The sequence below is a fragment of the Macaca thibetana genome, chromosome 13 (assembly GCF_024542745.1).
Source record: "Macaca thibetana thibetana isolate TM-01 chromosome 13, ASM2454274v1, whole genome shotgun sequence".
Classification (NCBI taxonomy): Eukaryota; Metazoa; Chordata; class Mammalia; order Primates; family Cercopithecidae; genus Macaca; species Macaca thibetana.
In genome coordinates this window covers 85670569-85697702 of record NC_065590.1, presented here as the reverse complement: position 1 = coordinate 85697702, position 27134 = coordinate 85670569, and the positions used below count along the sequence as shown (strand labels likewise).

The following is a 27134-nucleotide window of genomic DNA, read 5'->3' as shown; positions in this document are numbered from 1 at the left end:
ATTCAATTCACTTGTGATTGTCTGCTATATTATTTTCTTTATCAATTTCTCCCCAGACTCAGTGGGGTAGTGATTGAAATTTGAAAGCCTATGGGGGGAATAAAGTCCAAAATAGTATTGAGGAAAATGTGTCTTGAGTCTGTTGGTTGCAAGAAGCCCTTGCTTTCCTGCAACACCGAATCTACCTTCATCCATAGTCTCATGATAAACATCGTCCAGCCAAAATGACTTACAAATAAATTTAAATACATTGTTCCATCATCAAAAATGGTTCTTTTCTCCCTAGCCATAAAATATTTTATTTTCTATTGTTGTAGTATATGCTTAATACTTTGGCTAAGATTGTCTTCCTTTGTAAGACATCATTTTGAAATGGAGGAACCTGATGGTATAGCCCAATTTGGGATATAGGTCAGGTAATTTCTAGGTTTCTTTTTAATTCTAAAATTCTAGAATTTATAAGCATTAAGCATATAATCATTGCTTAATGACTGCTAAATTATTGCTGTGCTTTAGGTGAAATAAGGTATGGTATGTAGCTATGCACAGTATTAGGAATGCTGGCCTTTGGAATCTTCTTGAAATGGAAAGATAACAGTCATCCGGTTCCCAAACTGGTTTGGCCTCTGAACACAAAAAGAACTTATTTCTAATAATAATTCTGGTTGGTATATTTGTCAAACTTATGATTTCATGAATTCAATGCAAAAGCACTCACCAAGTATATCAGGAATGATGAAATGAGCAGAAATTAACAAAATCAGGATGTACGGTTGGGTGTAAGGATGCATAGTTCTAATACTTGTTCATGAACATCTATAAGGTAGTTCTTCCCATTCTCGTCCAAGACCCCATCGGATGGTGGAAGTGCCCACACTCAGGTAAGGGTGTTCCCTATTATGCATCTCAATGTTTACCTGTGTCTTCCTCATGGCATGCTTTCCTAACACTTCCTTTTGTATTGTGCCATTGGCTGCTAGGGTTTACTTATACTTGTTTGGACTTTGAAGTTGTAAGACAGTACAGTGATCCACTGGAGCTCTAGAGTCTTACTTTATGGATGGGTGGAATATCAGAGGCTGGTCAGTACACCTTCCAAGCACATCCAAATCTTTGTTCAAAATGAGATCTTTTATGTGTAGCCATGCTCTCCAAATTCTGCTTTCATAGATTCCACTCCTCTATCCCTCCACTTATGAAAAATTTGTCCTTCATTTGAAGTCTGACACCTCTAAGAAGACTTCCCTGACCACTTTCCCACTCAATGTGAGCTTCCCTTGTATTCTTGTTTAATTCTTAAGATATTTAATGTGAATATTTACTATGAGAATTTTCTTATGCAATTATGGAGGCTAAGAAGTCCCATGATCTACCATCTGCAACCTGGAAAAACCAGAAAAACTGGTGGTGTAATTCTCAGTCGGTCTCAAGGCCTGAGAAAGAGGAGCACTGATGTCTGAGGGCAGGAGAAGATAGATGCCCCAGTTCAAACAGACAGAAGGAAGTCACCCTTCCCCTGCCTTTTCGTTCTATCATTGCCCTCAGTTGATTAAATAATGCCCACCCACATTGATGAAGACAGTTCTTCTATACTTAGTCTGTTGATTCAAATGCAATTCTCTTCTGGAAACACCCTCACAGACACATCCAGAAATAATATTTTACCAGTTGTTTTGGGCATCTCTTAGCCCAGTCAAGTGAACACATAAAATAACCATCACACCTCCCCAAGTAGACTTCATGTCCCTGCATTACAAAACTGTATCGTGTCCTTTTTGTCAGTGCCTGGCAGAGGATGGCACATGCCACCTTCTTATGTATTAATTGTGCAATGTTAGATTAATAACAATTTGTTGAACACCTATGTGATAAGGACATTATACATGCCATATTATAACAATTCTATGCATTAAGTACTATTATTATTCCAGTTTATAAATAAGGAAATTGGGAAGTCAGTTAAATAGTGTCAGAGTTGGGATTTGAAGTCAAAGCCTTATCTGGGAACAAATGCAGTGTGATGTGATGAGGTTTCTCTCCAGGGCTCTGCTTTGTGAGTTCTTCTTTCATTTCTTCTCAGTTTCTTCTCACCACAATCACCCCCTTGGGAGTGAGAGCAGAAACTGGTATGGGTTAAAAAAGATGTGTGAGTGACAAAAAATTCTTCATGGAAGTGCTTAGAGGAGAGTGATGTTAGGGGCAAGGAGTGAATAAAGTCCCATTACACAATTAGCTGAGACACTTGAATTTGAAGTGACTTAATTTTGTAAGGATGGTAGTATTTCTCAAACATGGAAGCAGCACCAAAGGTGGAATTTTCACTATCAGTAACACAATTGAAGCAAGAGACTATAGGGTTTATTGATGCTGATTAATCAGTTGACTCACGTGGACCTACTTGACATCCAAGTGCACTCTAAAATCTTGTGCTTTTATGGCATTACGGCAGAAGGAAGTAATGGCAGTACTTCCCCTCTCTTAGATTTGCATAATTGTAAAGCATCAATGATGCCATTGCTTTTTCAGAATGATTGTTTTGAAAATGATTAGCTACTACAAGTCTCAGAATAAAATATGTCTGTATATTTCCTGCCTTTACAAACGCCTGAGAGCAAAGACAATGGACTGGAGAAACATCTGAAAGAAGCAGACAAACATCTGCTAGATCAATAGTCTTCACACAATTAGCCTCCATGGAAGGCAGACCTTAAAAGACCCAAAGCTAGAATTCTATTCAAGAAGATATTGATATAAAAGAGATTGTATATATATAAAGTACTTTGAATATTATAAGGAACTCTCCAGATGTGGGACATATTGTTTAAGCAATTCATCAAAAGACTTCCTAGGAAGGGTCTTTAGTATTTCTGGGATGGTGAAAACATGAAGAGCGATGCCTGTGGTTTAACATGTATAAGGAAGACACGAGACTTATTAAAATAGAAGAAAAAATTGCATTGAATGAAAGATGCTAATCTATGATAATCTTTGGAATGTTTTACATATTCAACAAGTCTCTAAAATGACTAATGCTCTCTGCAGTATTTTGGCAAGTGACTTTGGCAGCCTCCACTGTCAGAGTCCTTTGTTGTTGAATCCTGGAGTTTAGGCCATAGAGACAATCTAGTTTCAGGAAAGAAAACATTCCTTCCTAGAGCTGACAATTGGAAACCCACAAGAAACTCAGCTGCATATGTTAGTGTGGAGCCTAGAGAGGATCATGAGACACTGGTGAGAAATGGAAGTAGCAGGAGCATTTGAGAACATGTGCAGCAACACTGTCCTTCCATTGTTCCTCTAAATTGGTATTGCAGGGGTTAAGGAAAAATTATGATGTCCCCGGGATGGTCTAAAAGCACTAAGAACTTGCAGTTACCAGTTAGTTTTTGTAACACAACTTTCTTGTGGTGTATATAAGTGGACTGTATATACACACACATATTTAATATTCACTGAGCCTTTATTATGTGCCAAATGCTTGGGAGTATATTTCTAAAAACAGGATACCGAGGGTTTAGGTTGAAGCTAAAAGCTGAATAGAAATGGAGGGTGATTTGGTTATTTATCCCTGTATAACAAATGACTCTCAAACTGTAACAGCTGAGAACAATGACCATTTATCATCTTTTACAATTCAGTGTAGGACTGGTCTCAGCTGGGTAGTTCTTCTGCTCTATGTGGTATTGACTGGGGCTGTCATCTTCTGAAGGCACAATGAGGCTGTAATGTCTATGATAGCTCAATTATGTAGCTGGTCGTCAGTGCTGGCTGCAGGGTAGAGCTCAGCTGGGCTGTCAGCCAGGGCTCCTTGAATCTTCTCTTCCTAGCTTTCTACATGGATTCGGCTCTGCATAGCATAGTGGCTGGTTCCAGGAGTAGAATTCCATCTATGAGAAAGCAGAAATTAAAGAGGCCCACCCTTGGAAATTACACACTATTGCCTCTGATGCATCTTATTGATCAAAGGAAATCACAGGACCAGCTAAAATTTAAGGCAAAGGGAAACAGATTACATCTTTTGCATGAGCAGAGGCAAAATACAAAAATGAAATATAAAATATGCCTATCTTTAATACACAATGTACAGGAAGGAATGTATCTGAGATGAACTGTAGAAAAGAAAGTAGTCTTATCAGTAGATCACTGATGAGGGTTCAAGTTTTCTTGTGTATGTGTGTGGAGTGAAATTTGTATTTTTAAAAATGTCTTACATAGTTCACAGGAAATTTTAATGTCAGTGAGAGATCAGGAGCCCATATATACCAAGCCAATGTCGTATGAGCTGCATTTTCAGAGAAGGCCATGGTATTCCATCCCTCAATGTTTGTGGGCCTGTGGCTGGAGACCCTCAGAACTGTGGCTCCTCCTTCAGCCTCTCTGCCATGCCAAGGCTCTGGGTGGTGCCTCCATCATTGAGGACAAGGTGATCCTATCTATATGGTATGATACTGATTCCAGCTTGGGTGTTACACAAAATTTGAAAAAAACACCTAAATTCTTATTTTCCCGATTTTAGTTATTTCTATGTTTAACTCTGTATTATATATGAAGACCATGTTCCCAATTCTTAATATTAGTCCTTCTGTAAAATTTTGTATACTATGAGGGCTTAGTTAGTGCTTTTTGATTGATTAGGTAAATGCATTCTCTTAAATCTAATACCAGTTTCCTTCGTTTTCAGTTATTGTGGTTTCTTTGATTATTTATGACAATATTTTCTCAAGATGCATAAAAAATTCATGGTAGGAATGAAATCAAAATCACAATTTTGTTTACTTACAAGTAGTTTGTTTTCCTTGGATACAATATCTAAGTTTTCTGTACCTACTACCAGTTATAACTATAGCCCTCACCACTGACCCAAAGCTATACTATTTGCTAAATGGGGAATCTGGCAACAATATAAATGCCTGGCTAACCCAAGATGCTGGAGTTTTCTGGAAGGACTCACAATATCACAGAATGCTTGTGTCATATTTGCATTCAAAGGAATATGTGTGTATTTAAATACATATATATGTATACATTGTATACATATTGATCAATAGATAAATGTCTACATGATTTCTTGAGGATAATGATAACTCAGGAAATATTTAAATTATCTCAGCTGAGCTACTTACTCACCTTCAGCAACTCCCATCACTAGGAAGGCTTAACTTCTCATTCAAGAATTAGAGCACTGAGCTTTAGTTCCATTTCTCATTCTGAATAAATCATAAAGAAATGCCTCATTTTCCCATAGGCCATATTTCCAGCCATCCCATCCACACGAAGTGGTTGCAATTAGTTAAACAGATTTCTAAGGACAAAAAGAGCTCTCACAAATCCTGTACCCTTTTGCTTTTTGGTAAGATATGACACTACCTTTATAGCAGAGGAGACAACATGGTTTGTGAAGTTAAGCTTCTTAGGAGAGAATACTAGAAGTAGTGGAACACTGAGGGTTTCTGCATATAGACAATGCAGTATAAGGGTTAAAATCTAAGGTAACACAATACGTAAGTAGCAGTTCCAAGTTCAAATGTGCTTCACCGCTCTGGACCCAATTTCCTTATTTGTAAAATGGAGATAGATACTTTGCAAGGTTGTTGTAAAGTCTGTAAACTCTTTATATCACATAGCATAGTGCCAAGAAACAAGAAATCAAATGACACTTAAACTATACAGAAATGTCATTTATATAAAATAGATAATTTCCTAGTAATGCTGGAAAATAAAGCAGCACTCTATATATGTACACTTCTGTTTTATATGTTAAATCTGGCAGAAAAAAATGCTACTGCCACAATGCCAATGACGTACATACATGATGAATAGATTCAGTTAATCTCTGAGCTCCATGAAAAAGGATATATCAAAAATGCAAACATACCTTCAGACAAACTACTAAGATACACTTGTGCAAATATAAAATTATCACCATCTCAAGAAGTGTGAAAAGAAAGAGCCCAAAAACCTTGTTTACTCTTGAGTTTTGTTGATTTTCTGCAAAAAGAATAATGATTGAAGAGAAGTACTTCTACTGTTCTTCCTGTCTGAAATTCTAAAGCCTGGAGGCCATCTGAGTTCTCCTTTTAGGTTTTGGCAGTTATTTGAAAAGTGGCATAGGAGGGTAAGCAATCACAGCAGGTTCTAGAGAAAGAAGCATCACCTAAATTGCTATTCTAAAGTAGTAAACAGGAGTCAGGCAACTTCTGAGAGTTAGACAACTTCTAAGAGGGTAAACCAAGGATAGAAACAGGATGTGGAGTGTTTATCTGTTCTATGTGCTTCACTCTGATATATAGAGGAGTGATTTATTATTTTCTCTTTGAAGAGTATGCAAAATTTCTCTCTTTTGAAATAGGTGATTATTGGCTACAGGTTGCAGGAGCAAATTAATAAAGAACTTTCATAGAGTTAGAGAACCAAGGTCATGTTGGGACAAATATGGACTTAGGCTTGGATGGCAAGACAGAGAGGTCAGGTGTAGTTGAGTCACTGGAAATGTTGCAGTATTTATGTGCTCAGTACAGGAAGTGGTCCTCGTGTATTTGGCAGATCTGTTTAAGGAAAAGATGTGGTCATGTTCTTAGTCCAGACCCTATACTTACACTTTCCAATCAGTAGCCACTTAGCCACATGTGCCATTCAGAGAAATGTGGCTGGTATGAATGAGTAAATCTATTAAGTATAAAATACACATGCGATTTCAAAGATTTAGTATAAAAAACGGTGTAAAATATTATATTACTAATGTTTATACTGGTTGTTTGTTGAAACAGTAGTATTTTGGATATCTAGGGCTAACCGACAAGTTATTTAAATTAATTATTTTGTTTTAATTTTTGTGGATATATAGTACGTGTGTATATTTATAGGATACCTAAGATGTTTTGGTACAGGCACACAATGTGAAATAAGCACATCATGGACAATGGGATATCCATCCCCTCAAGCTTTTATCCTTAGAGTAACAAACAATCCAATTATACTCTTTAAGTTATTTCAACATGTGCAATTAAGTTATTATTGACTATAGTCACCCTACTGTACTATCAAATAGTAGGTCTTACTCATTCTTTCTATTTTGTTGTACCCATTAACTATTCCCACCTTCCTCTCAGCCCCCAACTACCCTTCCCAGCTTCTGGTAACAATTTTTCTACTCTCTATGTCAATGAGTTCACTTGTTTTGATTTTTAGATCCCACAAATAAGTGAGAACATGTTATGTGTGTCTTTCTATGCCTGGCTTATTTCACTTCACAAAATGATCTCCAGTTCTGCCCATGTTGTTACAAATAACTGAATCTCATTCTTTTCTATGGCTAAATAGTACTCCATTATGTATATGGACCACATTCTCTTTATCCATTCATTAGTTGATGGAAACTTACATTACTCCCAAATCTTAACTATTGTAAGCAGTGCTGCAACAAATAGGAATGCAGGTGTCTTCAATATTCTGAATATTCTGATTTCCTTTCTTTTGAGTATATACCCAGCAATGGGATTGCTGGATCATATGGTAGCTCAATTTTTAGTTTTTTGAGGAACCTCCAAACTGTTCCCCATACAACTTAAGGTTGTACTAACTTAAATTCCTACCAACAATGTACAAGGGTTCCCTTTTCTTGACATCCTCGCCAGCATTTATTGCCTGTCTTTTGTATATAAGCCATTTTAACTGGGGTGAGATGCTATCTCATTATAGTTTTGATTTGCATTCTCTAATGATCAATGATGTTGAGCACCTTTTCATATGCCTGTTGGACATATGAAATGTCTTTTTTTGCAAAATGTCTATTCAAATCTTTTCCCCATTTTTAAAAACAGAATTATTAGTTTTTTTTCCTGTAGAGTTGTTTGAGCTCCTTATATATTCTGGTTATTAATCCCTTGTCAGATGGGTAGTTTGCAAATATTTTCTCCCATTCTGTGGGTTGTCTCTTTACTTTGTTGATTGTATCCTTTGCTATGCAGAAGCTTTTTTAACTTGATGTGATCCCATTTGTCCATATTTGCTTTGGTTGCCTATACTTTTGGGCTATTGCTCAAAAAATCTTTTCCCAGACCAATGTCTTTGAGATCTTCCCCAATGTTTTCTTGTAGTAGTTTCATAATGTGAGATCTTAGATTTATGTCTTCAATCCATTTTGATTTTATTTGATTTTTATATATGGTAAGAGATAGGAGTCTAGTTTAATTATTTTGCATATTGATATCCAATTTTCCTAACACCATTTATTGACGAAACTGTCTTTTCCCCAGTGTATGTTCTTGGTGCTTTTGTCAAAAATGAGTTCTCTATAGGTGTATGTATTTATTTCTAGGTTCTCTATTCTGTTCCATTGGTCTATGTGTCTGATTTTATGCTGGTACCATGCTGTTTTTGTTATTATAGGTCTGTAGTATAATTTGAAGTCAGGTAATATAATTCGTTCAGTTTTGTTCTTTTTGCTTAGGATAGCTTTGGCTATTCTGGGTCTCTTTTGTGGTTCCATATAAATTTTAAGTAGGTTTGCTCTATGTGAAGAATATCATTGGTATTCTCATAGGGATTGCATTGAATCTGGAGATTGCTTTGGGTAGTATGGACATTTTAACAATATTGATTCTTACAATCCATGAACATGGAATATTTTTCCATTTTTTGGTGTCCTAATCAATTTATTTCATTAGTGTTTTATCTATTTTATTATAGAGATCTTTCACTTATTTGGTTAAGTTAATTTGTAGGTGTTTAATTTTATGTGTGGCTATGGTAAATGGAATTAGTTTTTATTTCTTTTTCACATTGTTCATTGTTGGCATGTAGAAATGCTACTGATTTTTGCATGTTGATTTTGTATCCTGCAACTTTACTAAAGTTGTTTATCAGTTCTAATACTTTTCTTGTGGACTCTTTAGGATTTTCCAAATATAAGATTATATCATCTGCAGACAAGGATAATTTGACATCTTCCTTTCCAATCTGGATGACCTTTATATCTTTCTCTTGTCTAATTGCTCTAGCTAAGTCTTCTAGTACTATGGTGAATAACAGTGATGACAGTGGGCATCCTTGGCATGTTCTGGATATAAATGGAAAGGCTTTCGGTTTTTCCTCATTCAGTATGACATTAGCTGTGGGTCTCTCATATATGGCTTTTATTATGTTGAGTTGTGTTCTTGTATTCCCAATTTTTTGAGGATTTTTAATCATGAAAAGATGTTGAATTTCATTAATGCTTTTTGGCATCAATTGAAATTATCACATGGCTTTTTATCTTTCATTCTGTTGATATGATGTATCATACTAATTTATTTGCATATGTTGAACCATCCTTGCATCCCAGGGATAAATCCCACTTGATTATGATGAATACACTTTCTAATGTATTGCTGAGTTTGTCTTGCTAGTACTTTGTTGAGGATTTTGCATCAATAGTCATCAAAGACATTGGCCTGTAGTTTTCTTTCTTTGATGTTTCTTTGTCTGGTTTTGGTATCGGGGTAATACTGGCCTCATAGAATGAATTTGGAAGTGTTCCCTCCTCTTCTATTTTTTGGAACAGTTTGGGTAGAATTGGTATAAGTTATTCATTAAACATTTGCTAGAATTCAGCAGTGAAGCCATTAGGTCCCGGGTTTTTCTTTATTAGGAGATTTTTATTACAGCTTTGATATTATTGTTATTAGTCTGGTCAGGCTTTGGATGTCTTCCTGGTTCAATCTTAATAGGTTATATGTATCCAGGAATTCACCCATTTCTTCCAGATTTTCTAATTTATTGACATATAGTTGCTCATGATAGCTGCTAATGGACCTTTACATTTCTGCAGTATCAACTGTAATGCCTCCTTTTCCATTTCTGATTTTGTTTATTTAGATCTTCTCTCTTTTTTTTCTTAGTCTGGTTAAAGGTTTGTCAATTTTGTATAACTTTTCAAGAAACCGACTTTTGGGTTCATTGGTCTTTTGTAATGTTTATTTTTATTTTAGTTTCATTTATTTCTGGTCTGATCCTCATTATTTCTTTCCTTCTACTAATTTTGGGTTTGGTTTGCTCTTGCTTTACTGTTTCTTTAAGATGCATGATTAGATCATTCATTTGAAGTTTTCCTCTTTTTTGATGTGGGCACTACTAGCTATAAACTTCCCTCTTAGTACTACTTTTGGTGTATCACACAGATTTTGGTATGTTGTGTTTCCATTATGTTATATTTCAAGACATTTTTCAATTTCCTTCTTAATTTCTTTATTGACTCACTGGTCATTTGGAGCATATTGTTTAATTTCTATATATGTGTATAGTTTCCAAAATTCCTCTTGTTATTCATTTCTAGTTTTATTGCATTGTGGTCAGAAAAGATGCTTGACATTATTTCAATTTTTAACTTGTTTTAGGACTTGTTTTATGACATAGCATATGGTCTGTCCTTGAGAATGATCCATATGCTTAAGAAAAGAATGTATATTCTGCAGCTCTTGGATAAAATGTTCTGTAAATATCCATTAGATCCATTTGTTCTATAGTGCAGATTAAGTCTGATGTTTCTGTTGATTTTTTGTCTGGAAGATCTGTCCAATGGGATGTTGAATTCTCTAGCTATTATTGTATTAGGGACTATCTATCTCTTTAGCTCTAAAAATATTTCCTTTGTATAGCTATGTGCTCCAGTGTTGGGTACATATATACTGAAAATTGTTATATCCTCCTGCTGTCTTGCTGAATTGTCCTCTTTATCATTATATAGTGAACTTCTTTGTCTCTTTTTGAAGTTTTTATCTTGAAATCTATTTTGTCTGATATAAGTATAGCCATTCCTGCCCTTTTTTTGGTTTCCATTGGCATGAAATATCTTTTCTCATCCTTTAATGTGCAGTCTATGTGTGTCTTTATAGCTGAAATGTATTCTTTGTAGGCAACAAATCAATGGGTCTTGTTTTTTCATTAATTCAGCCAATCTATGTCTTCTGATTGGAGAAGTTAGTCTATTTACATTCAGTGTTATTATTGATAAGTAAGAACTTACTACTGCCATTTTGTTATTTGTTTTCTAGTTGTTTTATGGTCTTCTCTTCATTCTTTCCTTCCTGTTTTCCCCTAGTATAGGTGATTTTCTCTGGTGATATGACTTAGTTTCTTACTTTTAATTTTTTGTGTATCCATTGTATGTTTCTTGGTTTGAGATTACCATGAAGCTTGCAAATACTATGTTATAACCCATTATTGTAACTTGATTACAACTTAACATTATTTGTATGAACAAACAAGGAAAAGGGAAACTAATAAAAACTGTACACCTTAACTTTATCCCCCCACTTTTCAACTTTTTGCTGTTTCTGTTTATATCTTATTGTACTGACTATATCTTGAAAAGCTATTGTAGTTATTATTTTTGATTGGTTCATCATTTAGTCTTTCTACTTAGGATAAAATTAGTTTACAATACCACAGTTACAGTGTGATAATATTCTGTGTTTTCCTGTATACTTACTGTTATCGGTGAGTTATATACATATAGGTGATTATTTATTGAAAATTAATGTCCTTTTCTTTTTTACTGAAGTACTCCCTTTAGCATTTCTTATGGGACAGGTCTGGTATTGATAAATCCCTCAGCTTTTGTTTGTCTTCCTTTATTTCTCCTTCATATTTGAAGGATATTTTTCATTGGATATACTATTCTAGGGTAAAAGGTTTTTTTCCTTAGCACTTTAAATATGTCATGCCATTCTCTCCTTGCCTAAAAAACCTGCTCACAGATGTATTGTCACTCCATTGTATGTTATTTGTTTCTTTTATCTTACTGCTTTTAGAATCCTCTCTTTATCTTTTACCTTTGGGAGTTTGATTACTAAATGCCTAGTGGTAATCTGCTTTGATTTAATGGACTTGGTGTTCTACAACCTTTTTGTACTTAGATATTGATATCTTTCTCTAGGTTTGGGAAATTCTCTGTTTTTATCCCTTTGAATAAACTTTCTACCCCTACGTCTTTCTCTATTTTCTCTTTCAGGCCAATACCTCTTAGATTTGCCTTTTTGAGACAATTTTCTACATCTCATAGCCATGCTTCATTGTTTTTTAATTATTTTTTCTTTTGTCTCCTCTGACTGTATATTTTCAGATAGCTTGTCTTCAAACTCTTTCTTCTACTTCATCAATTCTGCTATTAAAAGACTCTCAGGCATTCTTCTTTCAGCTCCAGAAATTCTGCTTGATTGTTTTTAATAATTTCACACTCTTTGTTAAATTTATCTGATACAATTCTAAGTTCCTTCTCTGTGTTATCTTGAATTTTTTTGAGTTTCCTCAAAACAGCTATTTTTAATTCTATGTCTGAACAGTCACATATCTTTGTTTCTTCAGGATTTGTCCCTGGTCCCTTGTTTAGTTGATGTGGTGAGGTCATGTTTTCCTGGATAGTGTTGATGTTAGTAGATGTTCTTTTTTTTTTTTTTTTTTCTAGGTATTGAAGAGTAGGGTATTTATTGTAGTCTTTACTGTTTGGGCTAATTTGTAGCCATCCTCCTTGGGAAGACGTTTTAGATATTTGAAAGGACTTGAGTGTTGTCATCCAAGCTGTATTTACTTTAGGGGGCACCTTAAACCCAGTAACACTGTGGTTCTTACAGACTCGTTGACATACTGCTTTGATGGTCTTGGACAAGATCTGCCAAAATTCTCTTGATTACCAAGAAGAGACTGTTGTTCTCTTCCATCACTTTTTCTAAAATATACAGAGTCTCTCTGTTGTGAGCCACCTAAGGCTGTGGGTGGAGTGACACAAGCCTCCCTGTGGATACCACCACTATTACTGTGCTGGGTCAGACCTAAAGCCAGCACAGCCCTGGGGCTTGACCAAGGCCTCCTCCATGGATGCCTATGTTCACTTAAGACCCTGGGGCTCTACAATTGGCAGATGGCAAAGCCAGCCAGGCCTGTGTCCTTCCCTTCAGGGTGGCAAGGTGGGTCCAGAAGTACCATCCAGGAGTAAAGGACAAGAGTCAGAAACCTTAGAAGTCTACCCAGTTTTCTATTATACTGTGGCTGAACTGGCACGAAAACCACAATATGCTGTCCTTCCCACTCTTTCTTCCCCTTTCCAAAGACAGAGGAGCCTCACCCCATAGCCACCATGACCCCAGACCACAAGGAATACTACCAGATTACTGCCATCGTCTCTTAAGGCACACAGTCTCTTAAGTCAGCTTGTCATGAATGCTGCCTGGCCTAGGACCTACCCCTCAGAGCAGTGAGCTCCCATCTGGCCCAGCACAGGTCCAGAAGTATCATTCCAGGGTCAAGTCCTGGAATTGAGGACCCCAAGAGCCCACTTGGTGCTCTACTCACCTGTGACTGTGCTGGTACCTAAGGCGCAAGACCAATTCCCCTTTACTTTTCCCTCTGCTTTTCTCAAGAAGGAGTTTTGCTCCATAGCCACCAAAGCTGGTGATGTGCTGAGTCTTATCTGAAGCCATCAAGTCTCAGAGGCTCACCCTGAGCTCTGATGTAGCCCTCGATGTAGCACCTGGGTATTGCTGCTGGTTATTCAGGACCCAAGGGCTCTTCAGTTATCAGGTGATGAGTGCTGCCAGCACTGGGTCTTTTCCTTCAAGGCAGTGGGTTCTGGCCAGGATATGTCTAGAAACTAGTCTGTTGGCTAGGGCCTGGAACAGGGGCTTCACTACTCTGTCCAGTGCCCTATCCTGCTGTGGCTGAGCTGGTATCCTAGATGTAAGACAAAATCTTTCTCATTGTTCCCTCTTCTCTCCTCAAGCAGAAGAAAGGGGTTTCTTTTGGAGCCTTGAGTTTTGCAGCCTGGTTTAGAGGAAGGGTGGTGCCAGCATTCCCTTGGCTTCCTCAGCTGGTGTCTCAGCATGTCATGTGTCCCCTCAGTCCACTGTCTCTGGACCTAGTTCAGCACTAGGACTCACCTAATAGTTGCAGTCCTTATGGCCTAGACTGCCTTTCAAGTTTACTTGGTGATACAGCATGCTGTAGCCCTCGGTGGTGAGGTTTGTAGGCACCACTGGGATCTGCAGTTCCCCTCTGGCTAGGGCTGGTTTGAAACTCCCTCTGTGGGCAGGCATTGGCTGAGTTTGGTCTGGTTTTCCTTTCTGCTCTAACAGAACAGCACTGAGTTCAATGCCTCACAATTGCTGTGTTCTCCCCCAGCACCCAGAGATGCTCTCTGCATCACACCACTGCTGTCGCGGGTGGGTGAGGAGTGGTGTTGGTGATTCAGGACTGTTTTTTCTATCTCTTCAATGCCTCTTTCGGTGATAGGAAGTTAAAAGCAGTATGATGAGGGCTTGCCTGATTTTTAGTTCTTATGGAAGTGTTTTATCTGTGTAGATAGTTGTTAACTTAATGTCCTTGAAAGGGGAACAATTGCTGGAGCTTTCTATTCTGCTACTTTGCTCTGCCTCTTCTCAAATTATTAAAATTAATTTCACCTGTTTCTTTTGACATTTTAATGTGGCTACTAGAAAATCTAAAATTACAGATGTGGTTCACATTATGCTTGTACAGAGAAGTGCTATCTAGACAGTGCCAGACTAAAAAAAAACAGGTAAGGCTTAACCAGCCAGGTAGTAAATCTACTATCTTGTCAACTCTATTGTAGGAAACTTTTTGCCCAACTGTAACATAAGGAATATTCATAGTGGATAGAAAAAATTTCAATTTGAAAATGAAGAAGGAAGAGGAGATAGAGAAGAAAATATTAAGGTGGATAGCATAGCAAGAGTACAATTTATTGCAATATAGTCTTGGAAGTAAAAAAAGAGCAGAGATCAAGTACACTCAAGATCTCTGTTAGGAAAGGGAGATTAAGATGCAGATGATGGTCTGATAGGTGTGTGTCAGCGTGCTGTACTATATTTCAAAATTTTAATTGATTTAACTTAGGTGGAGTAGTAGAGACTAGTTTTCAGTATCACCTATAAGAGCAGATAGAATGCCCTACTCCCACCTCACTAATAACCAAGTTATGCTGAGCTAAACACATTTATAAAAGTTTGTTAAGCTTTTCTATATTATAAATCTGAGATATTCCAAATCTCTTTGAGGCACTGAAAGGCCAAAATCATTTCAGAAGTTGGAACAGATAGATCATCTCAAAATTTGTTTTTGGCAGTAGTCTATGGTTGATATTCTTTGGGCTGGACTGCTGACAGTAACCATGGAGATCTCCCTGGGAGCAAGAGTGAGGATGAAAAGCAGATTCCTTCAGAAGAAACCGGTTTTGATGGACAGAGTCATACATAACTCAAGTTAAAAAAAAGATAGGTGGACTATTGAAATTGGAAAAGAGAGAAAATCCGTTTTTTCCTCACTCATGTCTGCTTCTTGTTACACATCTATAATGGCACTACAAAACAATTTAGCTATTCCTGGCTAATGTTGAAGAAACAAAGTCTTAAAATTGACTTTCATTAGTTCACACAAGGAAAACAAAGGTAAACTGTAGATTCTGCTTGTAAGGTCCCAACTGTCTACTTGTGAAGACAAAATGCACAGAGCAGAGAATGTTTTACCCAAAGAGAGATTCTTTGTGTCAAATTTCTCACAATCTTAAAGGCCCAGGGCTACAGAAATTGTTATTTTCTTCAAGAGAGAGCTCTAGTGAGGGGTTTAGGAGGGCAGTTGTCGTAGATAGGTTAACTTGGTTAATATATCTGATCAGCTGCTTGTGAGCAGTGTGACCATAACAAGTTACTAATCTCTAAAATTTAGTGTACCCATCTTGGACATGATAATATAATAATACCTACCTATAGTGTTATCTCACACATGCAAAAGAGTTGATACACATAAAATGCCTAATAGGATAACTGACACTTAATAAACACTAAGTGTTAACTGTTACATTCTTCAATGGCCAATAAGGGTTTATCTGTATAGTAACATATTACTCATTGCTGAAGACTGAGTTCTCTGAAATGCAGATTCTGAATGGAGCAAACTCTTCAGGAAATTAATTACTGAATACTGATGCAATCAACTCTTATGGAAGGAAGAAAAATTGGGCAAGATTGGGATGGAAGCAGGGTTTGCCAGAGAGAGAACTTTTGTTGAGACATATAGTTTCAATCCAGATTTCTGCTTGCTCCTTAGGAAGCTATGAAGCAGGCATGGCTTTTCAGAATTGTCCAAATTAGGGTAAGAGACTGGGCCTAGAAACTCCCGTGTTAAACAATCAATGGATGTGGTTTGCTTCGGGTAAGGATGTGTCTTGGGGTAAGGCAATTCGTGAAGACAGCAGTTTGAAAGCCACAGTCTCAGTAGTTGGGAATCAAGTTCTTCTATTCTGAAAGGGACACTAAGCAGCATATCACAGCATCCACCACACTCACCATGACCAGAAGCAGCACCATCACTTGTCAAGGGGCTCTATTTCAGGCGTTTGAACAGATAGATCACCTGTTCAATAACGCCTGTTAGGTTTGTGGAGAGAGGGGGTTCCATTAGAAACACCTTCTTTCGCTTTTCTTGAGTTTGAAGCCAGATGAGAAGATATTTGAATCCTACACATGGAGCTAGAATGAGTTTTCTTTCTGATAAAGCTGAAATGGATAATGTGGATTTATCTCCAATAATCACCGTATGTAGTGTACCTTCCCACTGGAAACGAACATATAACCCAATCTTCAGGCCTTTCTCTGCAGGGTTAGGGTCAGACACTGTCTAGAATGCAGCCCCTGGACCAGCAGAGGGCGCCTATGTCCTGAGGGCGATACGCACAGAAGGAAGCAGTACTCCCAAAAGTAACTGAGCCATATATACTCGGTGGCTTCTGCTAATTTCAGAAGAGGTCATGGGAGAGAACAGGAAGTGTTTCCATGGCTTTCTCTCAAGGGTAGAAAATGAGAAAATTTTTCATTCTATAGAAATGAGAAGTGGGATTTAAGCATTCCTGCTTAATTCTGCTACTTCCTCTGGCTACTTTTGGTCTTCCTTGGAGGCTTTGTGTCCTCAAAATAGCTCAACAGAAGACGTTATGTTCATTGGCATCTTCTAACAAGGTCTTTCTGTCCCTGAAGCTAGCTTCAGGCTTCTAAAGGGAGACTGTGTAGCTATGATTCTGAATTTTATAGACAGGCAACACTTTTTACCACATAGCACATAAAGATGCAAATAATTCTACAAGACTAATTATACAAAATATGATTGCCTTTCTACACCTCTTCAATTGCCGTTCCAGAAAATGGCAATTTTCAAGTAGTTTTGCCTTCCTATGGTATCAATCTTCGTGTTTCTTAATACTACACTTACACTGGCATATTTTGATTTTTTCACTTCAGGCATTCTCTATTGATTTACCTGTGGAAGAGAAAGAGCTAATTTTATTTGCTGGTCACCTTTCACAGGTACCCTTCCCACACTCCATCCTACCACAATAATTATGATGTAATTTTTGATTAGATCAGAATTACAATGTATTATACTATGACAACTTTTTCTTTTATGTAAAACTTCTTGTTTTCCTTAGAATTAAGAATAGTCTTTTTTGTTGTTTTGTTTTGTTTTACTCTTATCTATGGTATGTAAATATTTTTGTTAAAACACATCATATATTTGATCAATCTCTTCTTGAAGAATCTTTTCTGGGTCCTTCTGACCTGCTAATATCTGAACTGTTTTGTCTCTGGGACATTTTTTTTTTTTTTTTTTTTTTTTTTTTTTTTTTGAGATGGAGTCTCGCTCTTTTGCCACGCTGGAGTGCAGTGCACAATCTCGACTCTTGACTCACTGCAACCTCTGCCTCCTGGGTGCAAGTGATTCTCGTGCCTCGATCTCCCAAAGTCCTGGGATTACAGGTGTGAGCCACCGCGCCCAGCCTGTCTCTGGGATTTCAATGTAGCTTTAGGTCTAATATCTCCTTTCATTGCCAAGTTGGAGATTTCCTGCATCTACTTTGATTCCTAGAGCCCATGTCTTTTCATTCTCTGATTTACTTCCTTATTTTGGTGTAACTACTGTTTCATTACTTTTCTGAGAAAGGGTGCATGAAAGGCAAATCTTTTATGACACTACATGTCTACAAATGCTTTTTATTGATCCTTAAACTTAAAGTGATAGTTAGGCTGAGTAAAGAATTCTAAATTGAAGGTAACCTGATATAACCAATTCTTAAGCTTGTAGAAGATATGGGGAGAAGCGGGGAAGGTGTGTTACTCTGTTTACTACCGGCTGAGTGTTCAAAATGTTCACATCTGACAAGTCAGGTTCACTCATTCTTCTTTCTTGCCTGCAGCATTTGGATTTTATAATCTTTTCTCCTATTCCTTTGTATTTGTGATATAAATAGTTCCCTGGTATTGTTTTGGTCAGGTTTCTAGAGTGGTAGTAGAGGAAAATATGTTTTCCAAATATGCCATCTTATGAAAAGTTTTAAAGGCATCGTTTCTCTGTCTCCTAAATTCAAGCAGTGCTTTTGAAAAGTCTGCAGCCGTTCTCTTTCTCCATCTTTTTAAGTAGCTTACTTTCTTCCTTTTTAATCTCTGCAATAGTTAGTTTTAGGTTTTTGTTTTTATTCCAGTGTTCTGAAATTTTATGATGTTGTGCCTCATAGTATCTTTTACTTATTTTACAGGAAACTTGATGACACTGTTCATTCTAGGAACTCACGAAATCATTACTGGCGATCTTTTAAAAGTCATTTTATTTTATCTTTATTTTTATTACTTATATATGAACACTTCTGAATGATTAGTAATCTTGTTTAATCTTTGTTTCTATTCTCTGACCGCCACTCATTCTTCTGCTTTCTGGAAGATATGTGCAACTATTGATCACTGTATGGTTTAGTCTGCTTATTGGTGTCTCATGGGTTTGGGGGGATGCTGTCTTCCAATGTTCGTTTCCGATATTCCTTGTCTTATGGTTATTCTCTTTTTATAACACTTTGTTACTGTTTGGGGGTGTAGTATTTTCCCTTATTTCAGTAAGGATATGCTTGGAACTTTCTTTTTCTTTACTAATTTCCTGTATTGTCCAAGTTGTTCTTTCTATTTGTTTTGTTCTTTGCCTTTTGAATGGTATCTTCCTTAGATTTCTTATTATTTTTCTTTTAATTGCCTGTCTATTTAAAAAGATGACATAAAAAGTTCGATTTGATATTCTGTGTATGTTGGTAGGTTTTACCATAGTTGGAACTACTTAGGGTTTTCACTGTGAGCTTTAAGATTTTTCTCTTGGACTGCAAATTTTCTGCCTGGAGGGTATAATTCTGGCTGCCAATACTATTAGAGCATTGCAGAAGAGTATCGTATCTCTGCTGTTCTGAGTATTATGTCTCAACTGTTTCTTGTCTTTTACCCTCTTCACAGATAATATATCTACCACCAACCTACTAACAGGGTGTGGGAGGGACATTGCCCAGCTGATCCAAGAGGACAAGGGGATTTCTGATGTAGCTTCTTAAACAAACTTGCCTGATCTTTTTCTTTCTAATACCAACGTTATGTCCATTGCTCTGGATACCTGATGTAACTAATTCTTAAGCTTGTAGGAGATATAGGGAGAAGTGTGGAAGTATGTTACTCTGTTTTCTCTACTACCAGCTGAGTGTTCAAAATGCTCATATCTGACAAGTTAGGTTCATTCATTCTTCTGCTTTCTTGCCTGCAGCATGTGGTTTTGATAATCTTTTCACCCATTCCTTTATATTTGTGACACAAATAGTCCATTTGCTACTGTTTTGGTCAGGTTTCTAGAGTGGTAGCAGAGGAAAATATGTTTCTAAATATGCCATCTCATGAAAAATTTTTTAACATATCAGTACTATGTTTTCCCCAGATGCATACCTTCACTTTCTTTCCTTCATCACCCATACATTCAGATCTTTATGTTTAGTAAGCATAGATTTACAAACCTGAGAGTCCTCCGAATCTTTAAACATTAATATATAAAATAGAACTTAATTTTCAACTGCTATCTCCCCACAAAATATCCAGAACAGGTCTTACACATTTCATCTTAATGACTACTTTAGACCCAAAATAATTTTTATTGATAACAGTAATATGGTAATTCATTATGCTATGCTGTTACCCAAGTGCTAATTAAAAGGAAAGATAGTTGAAGGATAAAGGAGGGCTTGAAAGCACATCACACAAAAGTTCCTTCCTAATGTATTTCCTGTCTGTCACACTTATTACTGCAGGGTGGGTTGACAGGTTAATTATGTACTAGGCAGGAGAGCAGGTACAGAGGATGTTACAATCTCAAAAGCAAACACTTATAATCATTTTATCTAAATATAAGACAAACTCACCTTGATGAAGGACTGCATTTAGTGATTATGTGTAAGGCGACCTCCTTACCTATAGATTGCAGATGGCACCCAGTTAAGTCGTACACAACAAAAACTAGTGCATACATGCTGACCCTGTGGCAGCTAACTGTGACTCATATGTAGGGAGTGTGGATATTTGAAAATTTGCTCTTTTCTTTTACCCTGGAGGGTTCTGCTTCCTCCATTTCCTTCTCAAGTCATAGTTTTAACAGCAAGTCTCCCACCTGGTATTTACAAATACATAATTGAAAAAAATACTATATTTATAGCTTATGTTTATTATGAAATGCTGACAATTTGTCATTTCACTTAGGGAAGATTCTGACCTCATGAGGGAATCCTTTGCCAACATTTGGCTCTTGGGTCCTGTCCTCTCCCGTCCCGCCCTGGAACCCATCATCTGGTGACAAGAAGTTCATCTCCACTTGGGACAGTCCATTGAATCATTTGAGAGTCCCGTTAGAAAGTTCTGGTTGCTGTTTCTTTTTGCTTTAGGTTGAGAAGATACATCCTTGTAACTATTTTCCACTGGTGGTTGTTCTTGTTTTCTGGACTTGTGCATCAGCTCTCACTATCTTTCATAGGAAAGTTTTCTCAACTTTGAATATAGTTGATTTATTAGTCTGTTCTCGGGCTGCTAATGAAGACATACCCAAGACTGGGTAATTTATAAACAAAAGAGCTTTAATTGACTCACAGTTCAACATAGCTGGGGAGGCCTCAGGAAATTTACAATCATGGTGTAAGGGGAAGCAAACACATTCTTCTTTATATGGTGGCAGCAAGGAGGAGTGTCAAACAAAAGGGGGGAAAGCCCCTTATAAAATCATCAGATCTCATGAGAACTCACTATCATGAGAACAGCATGGAGGTAACCGCCCCCAGGATTCAATTACCTCCCACTGGTCCCTCCTACAACATGTGGGGATTATGGGAACTACAATTCAAGAGGAGATTTTGGTGGGGACAGAGTTAAACCATATCATAAGAAAGGTCTAAATTAGATTGGCCCAGCATCTTCTCTTATACCTTTGCTTTTTGGGATCTGTGCTGAGAATTTCCTAATAAAGTTGCAAGTTATACATGACCCCCTTTGAGCATCATCTAAGTTTTCTCTCCTCAAATATACACACCAGGCAGAGAGAAAGTTTTGTTTTATCTCTTGTACCCCTAGTCAATTTATTTCATTATTTCATCTTGTCACTTTTTCCCAGAATATTTTTTTATGCCAGTTGACATTCTCTGGACAGTATGTCATGATATTCTAAATGAATAGGTATAGCAATGTAATATGCCAAATGTATGACTACACAGGTTAAAGTAAACCTATTAAACTTGTTATTGAGATCAGTATACTTTCCCTGGTGTATACCAAGTTGCCAATAGCTTTTCACTTTATAAGTTTATAGGAAGCATAGACTTTTCCCTGTTTCCTCAATTCACCTATTGCTCCAAAATAAATAAGACTTACCTATTTCTAATCAAAATATTTTCAGATTTTAGAAAACTATAAGCAGCATAATTCTTTGTAATATTTTCAATGTATTTTCTCTTCGAATAACTTCAATTCTTCTCAAAATGTGTATACTTTTCCAGTGTGGAGACTGCAATTGGTGTTTTATTTTAACTGACTCTTCTTCACTCTTTGGCACCCAGAATATGGTGAGTGGCTAATAATACTTAATCCATTTTTATTTATCCATCAAATTAATATTTATAAACAAATTCAGTCTCAGGTACTGAGTTAAGCTCTGCTGCAGCACATGTTAGTAAGCTAAGTAGGATCCCAATCTTTGGGGAAAGATAGAAATATAAACAAGTAGCTCTAACAGATGATAACTGCAGTGGAAGGTATATTGTAGATATAATGCAATCACAGTGAGGCAGAATGATTTTCCCGACTTCTCAGGCTATTCTGAACGTGCTCTGCTTTTAGTGGCCGAAATCATTCTGTGGGGACCATGATGAATTGATGTGATGCTTTGATAACTTTTCCTGACATGCCAACTTATGAATGATAATGCCACTTTGATAAGTCTACTGACTTGTTTATATTGTTTTATTGGTATCATCAGACACTCACCTCTGAAAAAAATAGTAATAAACTATGAAAAAAGCCAAATACGAACAATTTAGATTAATAATTCTATAAAAAAAAGAATAATGTCATTACCTCGCAGATAATCCTTGACCAAATCACAATTCTTTGCCTCTTTCAAAATTCGTTCACATTTGCAATTCTATATAATCCTCATAGTAACAGTGCAAGGTAGGTAGAATAGAGATTTTGCCTCCAATGAGATGAGAAAACTGAGGAGATTTGGCTTGCTTGGCCAAAGTGGTAGGACCAATGTGCCACAGACACATAGTCTTCTGAATTTCAGCTTTTCCTTTTCTTTTTTTTTCTTTAGACAGAGTTTCGCTCTTTTGCCCAGGCTGTAGTGAAGTGGTACAATCTTGGCTCACTGCAACCTCCGCCCCCCAGGTTCTAGCGATTCTTCTGCCTTCCGAGTGGCTGGGATTATAGGCGCCCACCACCATGCCCAGTTAATTTTTGTATTTTTAGTACAGATGGAGTTTCACCATGTTGGACAAGTTGGTCTCAAACTCCTGACCTCAGGTGATCCACCCGCCTTGGCCTCCCAACATGCTAGTATTACAGGTGTGAGCCACCATGCCCGGCCTCAGCTTTTTCATTCTACAAAAAGCTACACTGAAGGGTCAACCATTTTCCTGTCTCTCTGCCTGGTGTGTATGTTGGAGGAGAGAAAACTTAGATGATGCTCAAAGGGGGTCATGCATAACTTGCAACTTTATTAGAGAATTCTTAGCACAGATCCCAAAAAGCAAAGGTAGAAGATAAGATGCTGGGCCAATCTAATTTAGACCTTTCTTGTGAAAGCTAAGCCAGTGAAACCATGTGATGGATTCTTTTTAATATGGTGTTATTGTTGGGGAATAGCTTCAATATGCACTGTAAGCATTAAATGCTAAAAATAATAACAGCAATTATAGATTGTTCTGACACCAGAAGAACAGAATTATGCTTCTTAACTGTATTGCCTTTAGCCAATAAAAATGCAAAATCACTTTTCTGAAAACTGTTTTCTTCTGTGCTAGATTACCAAGAGATGGCAGCATTCCATCCATCATCCAGCAACTATATATTCCTTGCTTGAGAACTAAGATTTCCCGTTTTCCCAATGAAGTGCTGAGAACACATAATAAAATTTAAAGTATGAATCTGTTTCATAATCACCCATTGTCACACAGTCATGCAGCTCTAGATTGCCTGGATCTAAGTTTAGGTGCTGATGATACATAACTGTAAAGATTCAAATGACCCATTTTAAAATAATACATAGCATAGAGTTGGTGGTAGTGTACAAAATCCACGGAGTGATGATTTAAGGAAGAGAATGGTGATATGTGATTCCTCCTTGGATGCATTTGAAGGTTTCTGTTTGCAGGTTTCCCTTTTCTGCAGATACTTGGTAACCCAAAGCAAAATGTTCTGTGTTAACAAAGTCAGGCCGCTGTGTTATCCAGTTTGATACTTTGTTTGGAGTTTGGTGTTCATCTGGCAGTGGAACATTTTAGTAAATGTAACATCACAACCCACCAGTACATTCTAGTCAATGAATGGAACCACAGACATGTCATCTTTTCTAGGGAGAGGTGGAAGGAATTCTTTATTTGGAAAGATTCAGAAATTATATAAAGTTAAATATTTCACAAGTTCATGTTTCCACTGCTCAGCTTGTCATAAAAACTTTCTTGAATTTTTTCATCATTGAGTTGTTATTTTATGACAGAGGCCAATGAAAAAAAGAATTTAGATACATTTATTATTAAAAAAGTGAACACATTTAAAGTAATGGGTATATTACCAGTCTTCCTTTTTCTTTTCTTTTAGTAACTATATAGTTTTACTAGTTTTCAATTGTCAGACATCACAAATTTGTTATAGAGTTCACTTCTCAGCCAATGACCTCTGAATGTGAAATACCTTAAACACAGTTTTGGAACGTGTAGATTCTCTAATGTCTCATTGCTTTCTGCATTATTGGAGGCCACTGCAGCCTCACTTGATGAGACAATCATGAACCTGGACAGTATCTGCGTTATTTATCTTCATCTCACCCAAAGGATGACTCATGCATCCCAGAGAGTTGACCGGAAGTACCAAAAGCCACACAGCAAGTTAGTAGTGGAGACAGCCATGGCTAAACTCTCGTGGTCTGACTGCCAAACCAGTGTGTTTGCTACTGAATCATAATATGTAAACAATGTTCAGAAAATGACACCTTTGGTTTTTAAGGTGAGCCAGTCACAGTCCCTTTCAGGCGTTCTTAGTTACCAGCATTGGAGGTATTTGAGCCATTATTTAAAATATATATATTCTGAGCAAAGGAAGGAGCAGTGGGAACTGATTGATCTCTGCAGGCAAGGGAAGGTACTGGTGAGTTCTGGGCACACATGGAAAGGCATAGGTCCTCCCTCTATCAGAGACTCGAGGTTGAGCTGCGCGTCTGGAGGCAGGAACCTTTATCTGTTGCGTAAGACCCCTGTGCTCCTGTGTCTATTCACTCTAAGAGAGAAGATCTACCAAGTTGTTTAAGGCAGATTGGACATTTTGCCTAAGTCTAACTGAGGTTTGAAGGGATGAATACATTTTTCCCCCTTGGAGAGCCAAAGCTCTTACTGCTCCTTCCTTTGCTCAAAATATATTCTTTCAAATAATGGCTCAAGTACCTACAAAGTTACACACAGATCAAGGCCTAGGTACAGACTTGCTGAAAGTGTTACAGATACTGCTGCAGCCAGAGACTAGGAGACCCTGAAGGATGGCTCCTCTCTGGCTGATAATCAAATGAACTAAATCTCCCCTTCAGCTTCTTCCTTCAGGGCAACAATGCCCCAGGTGGCAGATTCCCAGAGATGTGGGGGTTTTTATTGGTGAGGCATAGTCTTACCTCTTTGGTTTCCATGGACGTCCCTTTAAAGTGGATCCAGGGTCCTGGAATGAGCAGAAAAATCTTGAACAAGAAAATTTCTCAATGCCTCCTTCAAGGCTCTTTTTCCTACACATAAGAAAGCCTTCATGGGGTCTGATTATCCAAAGGCCTGCATAAAAGGGCCAAGTTCTCCTTCTCTGAAGGTCCAAATTAGAAAGAAAAAAAAATAGGAGCAATTATTGATAATAATGAGTCTTTTGTTATGTGTCAGATATTATTCTGAGTGCTTTTCATGTGTTAATATTTTCTACGCTCATCCTATGCAACTGCTACCATTATTACCTCCATTTTGCAGAGGAAACTGAGTCTCGGAGAGATTAAACGACTTCTTGATGTCACACAGGTAGTAGGTGTCGAGACTGGAATTTGAACCTAGGGAGACTGACTCCAGGCTGTCTACGCTTAACTACACCTCACTGTCTCTGTGCCTATTTTCACCCCCTCATGGCTAGTATTTTCTTTTTCTCTTCTAAAAGTCAAACCATGGCTAGTTGTGGTGTGACCTGTCTATTTTTATCTGTATTTCCAGGGAACACAAAGGTAATCACGGTGGGAGCCTTGGCAGCAAAAACATTTATTCCTGGCTGGGAAGTATACAGAGTTTCCCTGATATGACCATAGATGGTGCTCAACCCTGAGGACAGCGGCCTTCTGGTTATAGGGCTCCTTCAGATGGCTGCAGTTAATCTGCTGAGCGTATAAAGATGCTACAGATCAGACCCAGGCACTGATGTGGAAAGGTGATCCGCCATGCCTTGCCTCTGAATGAAACAGATCTCATAGGCATTAATTTTTCAACAAGCCCCAGAGTCATTCTGGGCAGATTTTACCTGTTTGTGTCCATCAGGTTTATCTCTCTTTCCTCTACTGCTGGAAACAGAAATATGACTTTGATTTACACTTCTCACAGAAAGCAAACTTTTCAGGCATTGGTTTCCAAAGTGCTTCCTATGGAAAAAGGGAGGAAAAAAGCAGCCTAGTGGAACCTTTCTTCCAAAGACTTTCCTCCACCTCCCACCTTGTTGAACAGATAAATTTAGATGGCAATACATTTCTAGCTTCTGCTTTATCCTCTGGAGCTGCTCACCACTTCCCAGCTTCCATAGTTTCGAGCCATCCTCCATTTCAAGGTCTTTACTTGTCAATTTTCTCCATAGAATTGAGTTCTCTGAATACTTGTTCATAAATCATTTAATTAAAGAAGCTTGCTGTGGTGAATTTTACATTCTCTCTCTTTCATCTGTTGATCATGTTTGGAGATCCTCAGAAACAACCAATGCCCCCGACCTTTCATTTAGCAACACAATTTATCCTAAAATAGGTAAAACAATTTGTAAGAGAAACTTTACTACTGTGCTAAGCTTCCAAAGAACTTGGAAATAATATATAGTAGAAGTTTGATCAAAGTCTTAGGAACCCCTCAATTACTGAATGTGGGTGAAACAATAGAAAATAATGAATTTGTAGGAGTAAAGAGCAGAAGCCTTAGACTTGGACAAGAGTCAGAATGATTAAAGGCACTGGGGCAAATGGCCAGGCCATAAATACACTGCCTACCTTCCTTATTTCTAAGTCTTTGGATTCAGGGTTGCTTTCACTCATGTTCCTTGCTATACATTTACACAGAGATAAAATTCAACATTTAAGTCAATCAAGTTTATTTCTAAGATATATTTACTTTCTTGGTCATTATAGGGGTTTGGTTGTAAGTTTTACTCTCTCTTAGTAGCAATATCCACTGGCTGGAGAAATGTATCCATTGTTAGTCTCCATTATCTTGTAGATGACTGTATTTACCCCTTCCTGAAAGAAAATGATGACAGGACCTCTATTAGACC

At 37.4% G+C, this 27134-nt stretch overlaps 1 long non-coding RNA gene across 1 annotated transcript in view; it reads left to right on the top strand.

Annotated features, from left to right (window-relative positions):
- LOC126934133 (uncharacterized) overlaps positions 1 to 23491 on the top strand; it is a 99726-nt gene extending 76235 nt beyond the window's left edge. Inside the window, exons 3-4 of the long non-coding RNA XR_007718843.1 lie at positions 21875 to 21940; positions 23399 to 23491. This is a non-coding gene — a long non-coding RNA (uncharacterized LOC126934133). The remainder of the gene's footprint in view (positions 1 to 21874; positions 21941 to 23398) is intronic.
- Positions 23492 to 27134: the final 3643 nt, after the last annotated feature.